The sequence below is a fragment of the Ixodes scapularis genome, unplaced genomic scaffold (assembly GCF_016920785.2).
Source record: "Ixodes scapularis isolate PalLabHiFi unplaced genomic scaffold, ASM1692078v2 PGA_scaffold2__306_contigs__length_199485367, whole genome shotgun sequence".
Taxonomy (NCBI): Eukaryota; Metazoa; Arthropoda; class Arachnida; order Ixodida; family Ixodidae; genus Ixodes; species Ixodes scapularis.
Window position 1 is genome coordinate 80430130 of NW_024609857.1, and position 12343 is coordinate 80442472.

At 45.3% G+C, this 12343-nt stretch overlaps 1 pseudogene; it reads right to left on the minus strand.

Moving 5' to 3' along the window:
• Positions 1-11528: 11528 nt before the first annotated feature.
• LOC121047604 lies at positions 11529-12087 on the minus strand (annotated as a pseudogene).
• Positions 12088-12343: the final 256 nt, after the last annotated feature.

Genomic DNA, 12343 nt, shown 5'->3' on the forward strand with positions numbered 1-12343 from the left:
GGATGGGAGAAGGGTCGACACTCTCGCCCACACTCCCTGGAGAGAGCATCATCGAGGGAGCGGCATGGCTCTCGTGCCGCTCCTGCAGCGCCTAAGGGACAGGAACGGGTGGACTTGGGCGACGCTTCGCCCAGCACCTCCTCTGCCCCTTTGGCTGGGTCTGGTCGCGGGCAGCGCATGGCGCCCCGTTCCCCGAACCCGAAAAAACCTGCAGGAAAAGCCTTGCCTCAGGAAACCGAGGCCATGGATGAGTGTGAAGTCTCCACGCCTGCGTCTGACCAAAACGACATGGAGTGGAAGACTACTAAGAATACGCACAAATGCAAAAAACCGGTGATCCCACCAACGTGATGTTGTACATTCTTTATTGCCCTGCGCGGCAGAGTTGACGTTTTTACTTTTGCTTGTACCTTACTACTTTTACTGATTTACTAATTTTTAACTTTGTTTTAAAATAATGGCTAAATTTACTTTTATGCAGTGGAATTGCCGCGGCCTTTTACGGAATATTGACGATGTTAACTTTTTTATGGACAAATTCCGTCCTATAGCTCTCTCTTTACAAGAGACGCACCTTAATGATCATCATGTGTCTATTTTACGTCGTCAACAAGTTTTTAGAAAATATCGTTCCACGTCAAACACATCTGGTGGAGTAGCGTTAATCGTCCAAAGTGGAGTTGCTTGTCCTCACATTCCTCTTTCTACACCCCTTGAGGCTGTAGCTGTACGTCTCCTCTTGGACCGCTTCATCACCATTGTTTCCATCTATATTCCACCAAATGTTCCACTGCATATTCATGATCTCCATTATTTAGTTACCCAGCTTCCTCACCCCTTTTTACTTTTAGGAGATTTTAATGCCCACCATCCCTTGTGAGGTGGCACACGCCAGGACCCGCGTGGTGGGGTCATTGACCGGTTTTTACTGTCATCTAGACTCTGTCTTTTAAACAGCAGAGAACCTACCTTTTTTAGCGCAGCTCACAACTAATTTTCATCCACTGATCTTTCCATTTCATCTCCATCCGTGGTGTCTTGGTTCACATGGAGCGTTTTAAACAATCCTTTTGGGAGCGACCACTTTCCGGTTGGTCTGGAGAGCGTGAAATCTATTCCCAGTCTTATGCAACGGACTCCGCGTTGGAAGCTAGAAAAAGCAGACTGGGCTCTTTTTAGCCAAAAATCTAAGCTTGTTCCCTCTATGTTCTCTTCATTAACTCATGACGATGCCACAGCCTACATCACAGAGCCTATAATTCGTGCTGCTCTCTGCTTCATTCCTCAAACTTCTTCGAACATCCCCAAGAAATGTAAGCCATGGTGGAATGAGGATTGTTCCACCACAAAGACTAACCAATATAAGGCTTGGGGTGTCTTTCGTAGATACCCGACATCTGTAAGAGACGCAGAGCTTGTGCCCGCTGGACTCGGAAGCAGGCTAAAGGAAAATCTTGGCGAGGTTACTTGTCCTCCATCAGCAGCTATGTTCCAGCAAAGGAAGTGTGGGACCGACTTCACAAGGTCGAGGGGAAATACCGCTGTTTCACAATCCCCCTTTTTCCTTCTTCTGGAGCCTCATTGCTAGACCAGGCTAACGTGTTGGGCACTCACTTCGCTGCTGTTGCAAGCTCCGCACATTATTCTCCAGCATTCCTGAAGCGTAAGGCAAGCATGGAAAAGACAAGGCTCTGCTTCACAGGGGGAGCGCTTGCACCTTACAATCAGCCATTTCGAATGGTTGAGCTCGAAGTGGCTCTCAGCTCCCGCAAGAATTCTGCCCCCGGTCCCGATGGAATTCACTACGACATGATCCGACACTTATCTAGAGAGTCACTCAGAGCTCTTCTCACGTACTTCAATGGCCTGTGGTGTGATGCCTACTTTCCTGTTGAATGGAAGCGGGCTGAAGTTATACCTCTGTTGAAACCTGGCAAGGACCCCTCCCTTCCTGCAAGTTACAGACCAATAGCATTGTCAAGTTGTCTGGGGAAAACCTTTGAAAGATTATATTAACAGGCGTCTTATTTATTTTCTCGAGCAACATAATATCTTGGATATCAATCAGTGTGGCTGTCGTCCTGAGCGCTCTACAACAGACCAGTTGGTGCGGCAGGAGACCTTTGTGCGCGAGGCATTCGTCAACAGGCGGCACTGTGTATCTGTTTTCTTTGATTTGGACAAGGCCTATGACACCAATTGGAAGTATGGCATCTTGTACGACCTTTCTATGTACGGAATACGCGGTAGAATGCTCCAGTGTATGAAGAGCTTTTTTTGAAAACGCACTTTTCGAGTTCGGTTGGGAACAGCTTTATCAGACTGGTTCGTTCAATAGAATGGTGCTCCTCAGGGTGGAGTCCTTAGCGCCACACTCTTTGCAATAAAAATTAACTCTCTTAGTAAAGTCGTTCCTCCTTCAGTATCTTACTCGCTATATGTCGATGACATTCAGATATCTGTAGCGTCATGTAATATGTCTAGCTGTGAGCGGCAGCCACAACTGGCCATAAATGAAATGACTACATGGGCTGATGAGAATGGTTTTAGGTTCTCTCCGGAGAAAACTGTTTGTGTTCCTTTTTCTTTAAGGCGTGGCCTCTCTTTAGATCCTGCACTTCTCTTACATGGAAACAACATTGCTGTGAAAACGGAGCACAAGTTTCTAGGAGTTACTTTCAACCGTAAACTTACCTTTGTTTCGCATCTCAAACAGCTCAAGCAAAATCTCTGCAGGCATCAAACACACTCAAAGTTCATTCGCACAAGTCGTGGGGCTCGGATAGGAAATGTCTCCTTCGTCTATATTCTCCTCTCATTCGATCCCGCCTTGACTATGGCTCAATTGTCTACGCCTCTGCGAGACCGTCTGCTTTAAAAATGATCGATCCAGTACATCTCCTTGGGCTGCGTTTGGCATCTGGTGCTTTTCGCACCTCCCCTGTGCTTAGCTTGTATCTTGACTGTCATGAAATGTCGCTTGAAAAAAGGCGACAGCTACTTAGGCTCACCTATGTTTACAAAATTTTGCCGGACCCCAGCTCCCCCACTTATAGTTGTATCCAAAACTCTAGGTTTTCTCGCCTCTTTAACCGTAAGCCAACTGTTGTGCGGCCTTTGAGCCCTCGTGTCGAGAGTCTTCGCTCCTCCCTCAATCTGACTCGTGATTTTCACCCCTTGAATAGTTCATACCACACTGCCCCATGGAATGTCAAACACATTTTTTTGTGACTGGTGCGTCACAAAATTCAGGAACCAAAGAGTCTCACCTTTAATTTTAACACAGGAATTCTTTGCATTGGAGGAAAAATACAAAGATTATAATCATTTTTACACTGATGGCGCAAACTCGTCAATGTATGTTGGTGCGGCTGTATACTCTTCTCGTTTTTCCAAAGTCGCTCGTCTAAACACTCTTGCTAGTATTTTTACTGCCGAGCTATATGGGTTCATGATGGCGCTTGACCATATAGTTCAGAGTAAAATAAAGAAAGCCATCATCTTTGTAGATTCTCAGTGTTGTTCGGGCTGTATGTTCTGTTTTATCAACAAAGAATCGGCTGACCCGGACTGTGCGTTTTAAGGTGCAGCAGGGCCTACAGGATGGCCACGACATTAGGTTTTGCTGGATTCTTAGCCATGTGGGCAATGCAGGCAACGAGGCGGCGGATAAACTGGCCGTCTCTTCGCAAAATCTTCCCGTGTCACATGTCCACATCCCCCACCAAGACTTAAAAATGCCTACAAGACTTGCAGTCTTGCAATCGTGGCAGTCTGAGTGGGATGTAGAGGTTAACAATAAGCTTCACACCATCAAGTCAGACCTTGGTACCTGGGAAACATCTTACAATAAAAATAGATTCCACGAGGTCCTCATATGCCGCCTGAGAATCGGCCACACCTACCTCACTCATAGCTACCTGCTTACTGGTGAAGAACCTCCATCCTGTGAGCGCTGCGGTGAACCTCTGACTGTTCTTCATATTTTATTTTTTTGTCCTGGTCTTCGGCAGCGGCACAAATTCTTTTTTCCTGATCTTTTCAAGTATCACATTCCATTTCACCCTGCCTTGCTACTTGCTGAGCTGCAACTGATCTCATTTAAACGTCTTTTTGATTTCCTTGAAAATACCGGATTTTTAAACTATAAAACCATAGTTTAATTCTACTCACCCCTTTTTATTGACTTACCTTGTTTGTCGCTGTATGGCCATTAATGCTGTTGCGCCATTAAAACCACAAACAGCTACAACCCACTCAGATGCCTCGAATTTTATACACTAAAGTGCTTTAAAGCCGATTGTGTGCCGCCCACAGATTGACTGAATCTGAGTTATTAGAAATAAACGCTTACGTAGCTTTTGTGTTCCCTTCCTACGTTGCGTCGTACTGACCCCCCGAATGTACAGGCCTCGCATCATCCGCTTAGGAGCATCTTCAACGTCTTCCTTTCTCAGTCACTAGAAGGCCGCCATTGGTATGGCACAGATGCCGTTCCACAGATGATGATAGTGATCAAAGTGGCCAGACTGAATTTCGGAAAGGGTCTATTGGTCTATTGGGTGTTTTATAACTGACACCTTAATACCTGTAGCGATACACCTTTTTCAAAAAGTGTAACCCTCACACCTTAAGAAAACCTGTGATATTTCTAACACCTGTAATAAACGCTCTACTGAAAAAAAAACATTGGAAATTGATACGGGTGGAAAACTGGTCGACCCGTTTGAATCAAACGGGTGGCAAACTTGTCGATCCGTTCGGATCAAACGTGATTATGGGATACGGGTTCCCGTTTGATACGGTACCCGTTTGATACGGTACCCATTTGATACGGGTGCCCCGTTTGATACGGTACCGATTTCATACGGGTGCCCGTTTGACACAGGTAACCATTGGACCTGGCACGTGACCACACATTTGAACGCGCCATTCGAATAGCAAATTATTCGCTAGCCCTAAATGTGTATCGTCAGGAAGGTTGGTTACCGTAAACTTATTTAAGACGTCCCGAAACTCATAAACCTACTTATAACATGCAGGAAACGCGTAGAAAAAATGTTGTCGCGCAGGTGCTTGAAATTGGACAGGAAAACAGACACAAAATATTGTTTCAATTCTCCTAGACGTTTATTACAACCTATTCTCTGAACAAGTACAAACGTGCAAGCGGTCTGTCACATAAGAAGAGGCACTCTAAGCTTTTATATAACTGAGAAGATTCCAAAGCAAACAAGCACCGAGGTAGTTCTAGACTATAATGGTAGACTTCCGGCAAAATTATTCTCAGGGCGGCCGCGAGAATCGACGCTGTATACGTCTATGGATAATCTGGAAGAGTAAGCGTAGAAGAACGGTCAATCGTTACCAACAAGTAGGTTGCAGTGCACTTACCATAATAATAGCTGACTTGAAAGATGTAATCCAATATATATGTCGACACGGTCAAAGCAGGACAACCACACAAACACAAAAACGAGAAGGAAGGCTCCTTGAAGTTTCAACACGATGCGGCGCACAAGCTGTCATTCGCCGAGCCCAACCAAACCGCGAGAATTCCTGACTTCTTTGAAGAATCGCTTGTTGCCGATATACGCGTAGGACTTTTCGAGCACTGAGAGCTTTGGTGCACATCCAATACGTTGCCGAGACACATCCTAATAAGACCGCAGGGTTAGACGACAGATCGAAGCAGGTAGGACGACCGAAGTTCGAACTGCAGCTGAAAACAAGCAGACAAAAAAAAAAAAAAAGCGGCTGCCAAGGCGCGCCCTTCCTGATTTCGGACGTGTAGCTCGCGCGCTGCTGCGGGTCACGTGACGGAGCTGACCAGAGAGGTGGGAGGGGGCGAGGTCAAGGCGCAGGACACCGGAACACACCCCACCCTTCTACATAAAAAAAAAAGAACTCGCGGTTGGTTTTTTTTTTAATTTTTTATTGCAGTTAATATTAGGGGAGAGGGTGCACCAACCGCTGTACCGCTGTACACGCGCTTTTATCCTCTCTTCGAATGGCCACAGAAAGTTGACTACCCTGCGTTTGGAGCCTCGGAAAGCAGGCGAATTTTTTCAGGACGCGTGAACGCTGGAAATGGCGCTCGCCGGCCTGAAGCTCGGCTTGCGCCCGAGCGAAAAAAGCACCCAGCGCGAACTCGTAATTTTACTGCTGCAACAGCGGGCCTGGGGTGCTATGTTGCGCTTTTTGGACTTCCAGAAGACTAGGGAGAAGGAAGTGACGTCAACGACACAGGAAACGCAGATTGGATGTTGACAGAAGAAAACAAAATCAACACCCAATCTGCGTTTGCTGTGTCGTTGACGTCACTTGCTTCTTCCTAGTCTCCTGGGAGTCCAAAAAGCGCAACATAGCACCCCTGCTCTCGCAATGCTCGATGTTCGTGCAGCCACGTGTTCGCGCGTTAACTTCGCTGCGTCTTGAGTTGAGGCGAAACGGAGTCAAGAAGTATATTCTTTCACGCAGTCGCGTCCTCTGCGAGAGAGCTTCGAGTTGAATAAGTAAATTGAGGCAACAAAGAACGCCAAAGTTTTAAAATTCTGTCAGAAATATCGGCTCGCCAACGTCGCATGTTTACTTTAAAAAATGTTTATTGTTGTTCCAGTATAAGCGAACATCAGTGTAATCGAAATATAAATATAATTAATTGCATTACGCGGACGATTGTAAATCGATGAACAGGGCGCTCCCGGCTTTCCCGAAACAGGCTGACACAGCTGAAACTGGCGTGCCCATGCCCACGATCTGTACGTTCAGTATTAAATGGGCTCCGGAGAGCCCGTTTGAATAAACCGGTACAGCTTGCCGGTCAGCGGTCACCCGTCTGTGGAACATGGTCACCGGTTAGAGCAAACGTGCGACAACTTTGCCCAAACGAGTGACCCGTTTGCCCAGACAACTGACCCGTTTGTCAAAGAAGTGACCTGTTTGCCCAAATAGGTGACCGTTATGGCTCATACGGGGGAACCCTTTGACCCATACGGGCGACCCCTTGGACAAACTGGTGGCGGTATGGCTAAACTGTTAACGCTATGAACCCGTTTACTTTTATATAGGCGCCAAATGTTTTTTTTCAGTGGGGCGATGTGATACTGCAGTACACCTTTTTATAAGGGCGTAAAACCATAGTACAGCTTCTAGTAAAGGTGTAATTAGCACAGTACACTTTTTGTTGGGGTGCACACTGTGGCCCAGGACCGAATGAAATGACTGATCAAATAAATTACGAAAACGAGCGACGAAATAAATTACGAAAACCAGCACGGCTATACTTGACCGGTGTCGTGACATTGTCGGCCGAAAACCGTGTCCGAAATCGGCCGAAGGTGTGGTTTTGTACCATCTCTCGACATCCGGCAGGTATTGGCCTACCGCCGTTTCGCCATCACCTATAGAATCGGCGAGATATATTGTGGATACTGCCCAGTCAAACTGTCGTCCAGGTATCGGCCAGATGACATATATGCACCTCCTCTGTATCGTTCGTTCGGACGCCGCCTATACGCTCGATTTGTATCGGCAATATTGGCAGTATCGGCTTCTCACGAATACATGGTGTGCCTTGCAGCCATATATCAACAAATGAAATTGTCTTCAATCTCTCACACGAATAAATTAACCAACCGTTATTACACACAGCTTGTTCTCGACATATTTACAAAACTTATATTCTTCTGTAGAAAGGAAAGGAACATAGCAATAAGAATTACACTGCTTTCAAGCCAAGCAGAATTTATAAACCAAACACGAAGGCCCTTGGAGATTAGAGAGTTTTCGTAGATCGTTTCAACGACTCCGAGAATGATACCCGATACTCTACCGTCGCCTTTGCGCATACATTGCATTGTTATCGGTGGTATCGAAGGTATCCGGAGGGATATACTAAAACTCTCCATTAAGACTTAAGAGGACTACTATCAGAAGCATGCTTGCCGTAAGCTTAATATTAAACAGCGACATCATGTAGTCCGAGATAGGTGCATAACCCAACTTGGGCAGCTTGGGGAACGCAAACACATAGTCGAGAAAGAGGTCTGCCAAATTCAACAAAGCTCTCCCTGCCGCCAATTATCAGTTCTTTGTCGAAGCGCGTCCAACAAACAAAGCACAATATGTCTATAGACTGCGACAAAGAAAGCGCCCATTACTGAAAATGTATAAGGTCGTATTCCGGCCATTCACGATGACAAACCATATTGGCCGCGATGCAACGTATTAAAGCAGAACACTAAAGAGAGCATTTCGAGACCGCGGACCTACGTAGTTTGCGCCCATTACCACAACTTGGCGTACGGCAAAGATTGCGGCCTCAGTGAGCCCTTTTAGTGCTTCAGAGCGAGTCACGTGAAATATTTTTGTCAAGGCTTTTTTTTCCTACAAAGAGCGGTCATGTGTTTCGATCCACCCCTCTGATTCGCTTGAAGCGGTTTTCCCGCTCGATTACAGCCCCACGAAGGCATAAAGGAAGGTGGGGAGGCTTAACAAAAGGCGAGGTCGAAGGGAGACAATGCTGCTATGCTCCCACTGCTTGCTTTCTTTGTCTGTCCTACTTGAACTAAAAGTGAGAAGATTACGTGTTGCTTATTTATTTATTTTTTTCACTTTTCGTCTTCAGTTGGTCAAGAAATCGGAATACCTGACCAGCATAGCCGATTCACAAACGACACTCCCGACACTCAACGAAAAACGCGGCCTTTGCGTTCTAAAATTGACGTGGGCCGTGCCCATTCGATTCATCACAGATATCGGCAGGATCTAAATGGTACCGGAAGAATTTTTCCGATTTGACCCCAACATCGGCGCAATATTGTGCTGTCGTGAGAGATATACCTGTTGTCAGGCAAAAAGGCTGTCGAATATATGTGGCTCTTCTCCTTTCGGTTGAGCTCGCTTATGAGAGTGGTTTGATGCCCATATCTGCCATGCTGACGCTGCTGTGGCTTTGTACGGTGCTGAAGGATTAATTGCTATGATCCTTAAACACGTAGCAGAGCCCGTTGAAAAACTACAAAATAATCAGAAAGAATAAAACACGTAATCGGGTATCCACACGCAGGACTCACGTGATGTGCGCTCCGCGGAGCGCACATCACGTGAGACATACGCCATCCCTTTTTGATGCCTCGCGGCGCCGTTCTCCTCCGTGGCGGAGGCGCGGAGGCTTAGTGCTGTCAGCACGAAAGCTGCGCAGGTGGGCGGCGGATTCGGGGACGGAGTTTCCCGGGTTTTTGACGTCACCACATCTATCCGCGGAGTTCTCCTTCGTGTGGATACCCCTTAAAAGATGAACACAGACAGACAGAGTTCTTTAAAAAAACTGTGTGTGTCGTTCGTCCTTTACGCGTTTTATTCTTTATCTGTATTCCGATCCTGGAACCTTGGGCACAATCAAGAAACGCTATTAAATGTGAGGTTGCACTACTGCAATCGTATCAATCTGAGACCATCATGATTAACGTTGGCTAACACGATAAAGAATAACGAATAAGAAATCATGGGCGTTTTCGACAGCGTTGCCATTACACCTTTTTTTACACGGTGTACGTGAAAAGTGTAATGAAGAAGACGTACACCCTTTTTACACGAATTTGCTACCTGGAGGGTATAGGAAAGATGTGGGAAGGATTTAAATGGTGATTACACCCCTGTTACCCCGATTTATACATAAAAGGCGTTTAAAAATGATTTACGAAGGGCGGAGCAAGGGTGTTCCTTCCAAGATACACTATTTTGATACACATATTGGTGTGAAAATGTTTAGAGTGTCGCGTGAGATCGCGCCAATGTACCAGGCCCGTGCCTCGTGCAGGATTAAATGCAAATAGCGACGAAGTGCTGAAATGAGCGGCCATTGGAAGCGAAGCTTGGCGACTCATCCAGCGTCGGGTACTCCTGCCCGTTTCGCTCTGGGTGAGCATCGGACCGGCGTGCGGTCGTGTATCACTATTGTGTGGTCTACGTTAAAGTTCCCAGACAAGCGGTTTTACGGCACTTGCTAAATTGCTCATCTACAGCTAGATTAGTCATTTGTGGAGGCATATTAACTTCAGACTGTGTAAACACAAACACGCTAATGTTTGGGGTGGCTGGTGGCAGCAACGTTAATAAAACAATTGCTGCACAAACCACTATAGTTGTTTGTCTATGAATTGCGATAGCATTCTTCTACGACAACATCAAGGACGAAGTCTAAGACGATGTCGAGGACTAAATTGAAGACGGCGTCTAGAACGACCTCTAGGACGATGTCGAGATTGTCAGGTCCTTTGAAGAGGGTGCCAAAGTAAAGGAATGTGATAATATGAGCTGAAATGGTCTACTGCGCATAGCTACTGCGCATTAGGAGGCCGAAATGTCCAAGACAACCGGGGGGGGGGGGGGGTGTAGCTAAAGAATGCTCTCACATTAAAATATGAGTGTGTATGTTTATACAATTGGATACTTTCTAGATACCACCCCCAGTCCTCAGCAATGAAAGTTGCTTCGCTGGCGCTGGTAATCGGCGACAATGCGACTAACGCCGCCACCTTTAGCCCAATAAAACTTGAATTTAATTGAACGTATTTGTTTTTAATCAGACGTTATGTCTAGTGTAGCAAGTCAAAAGGCAGATTGATTCTTTCTAACGTGGTCCTTTTTCGCCCTTTTACACTGCTCATTATGCAAAAAAAAAAAAATAACGCAATAAACAGTACAAGAATATATAGTAGCACATCAACAACAATCAGAACATTATATTTTGTACACATTTCATACAATCGTCAGAGGTTGTTTTAAGACTTCGGAAATGCAAAATGAACCAGGTGATACAACTCATGAGCAAGGCAACACAAGTTGAAAATATTTAATTGAAGTGATTTAACAGAAGGTACCGTTTCATACTATTTTTGAAGCTGTGTAATGAAACACAGTTTGAAACTATTTTCATAACGGCTGCATGTTTGTTTAGGAAATGTGGTATTAAATATGTTAATTAGTGATGTCAATAATTTGTCCTAGACCAAGGTATCAAGAGCCATGTCAAAGATCGACATATTAATATTAGGAATAAGGGCGTAAAAAAACGTCACAGCTACATAATTATTTAATTATAGGTATGAATTGCAAGTTTAGAGGAGCCATGATGAATTTTTTGTACTTTCGCTTTAACTACTTTAAATCACTTCTTAAGCTAATAACTAAATAACGTTGTCTTAGATTTTTTTCTTTCTTTTTTATGCAGTGGCAGCGGCCAAAAAAGTTTGGCAAATATGAGCATCATTCATCCCCCTTTACTGCACAACTTTTTTTTTATTTTTTCACAATTTTATTCCAGCAGAAGTATAATACCACAGTGATCACCATACTGCCACTGAAATAAATTTGAACTTTGCGAAAACAATTTTATCGAAAAAAGATAGGTATGTTGCATACTGGCAACAAGATGCAAATAACGGAATATTTATAGCGGAATGCTAAAAATGTGTGAACCAGAGCCAAACTTGTGTTAAGAGACGTCAGTGAGAAATGTGGCCTCATTTGATTGTGTGATACAAAAGAAAGCAGTTGTTCTTGATTGTAGAGCACAGGTGAGTGCCACACTTAGAGCAGTAGCTCATACAAATGCCCTTGCATCCAGGAAACTTGCAACGTTGTCGCTTCGAACTCCAAAGCACCTAGTGGCCAACCCTAACATAGAAGTATGAATGGTGGGGTTTGTAACACAGAATAATTCGTCAGTGATAATACCTGATCAATCCTGACATCTTGAGGTAGACCCGGTGCTGTAGGACCTCTTGTTTTCTTCAGCTGGATGCCTTGCTCCAACTCATTTCTGAGCCGTCCCCTTTTCTTCGGTTCATTTTTTCCTGCTTTGTAGAGTGACGCGGCAAAGCCCATCTTGAATTCTTCTAAGGAGATGAGCTTTCGTGTTGGTTGATCGGAAGTAGTCACGGCATTCCTCCTGTACAGCAGCCAGGCATTTACAGCTGTCAAGTCGAGAACAGGAGAAAAAATACGAAAGTACTCTTTCTTCGATCGGAGATGGGCGCGGTACAGGGAGATCAGAGAGTCTAAGAGATCCACTCCTCCCATGTGCTCGTTGTAAGCGCCTGTCACCGACGGACACGGTATGTCGTGCCTCTCCTTTTATTTTTGGTTCCACCTTGGCGCAGATAGGACAAGCTCTGCCCTAACAAAGGTCGACAGCAAGGCGACGGCTTTGTTGTTTTGCCACCTACCTTATACACGACAGTTCAATACCAGCCAGGGTCGCTACCTTCTCTTCCAAGCTTCCTCTTTCTTTTTGTTTCATTTCCTTGTCAGATGGCATGCCGACTCTCGTTACTCG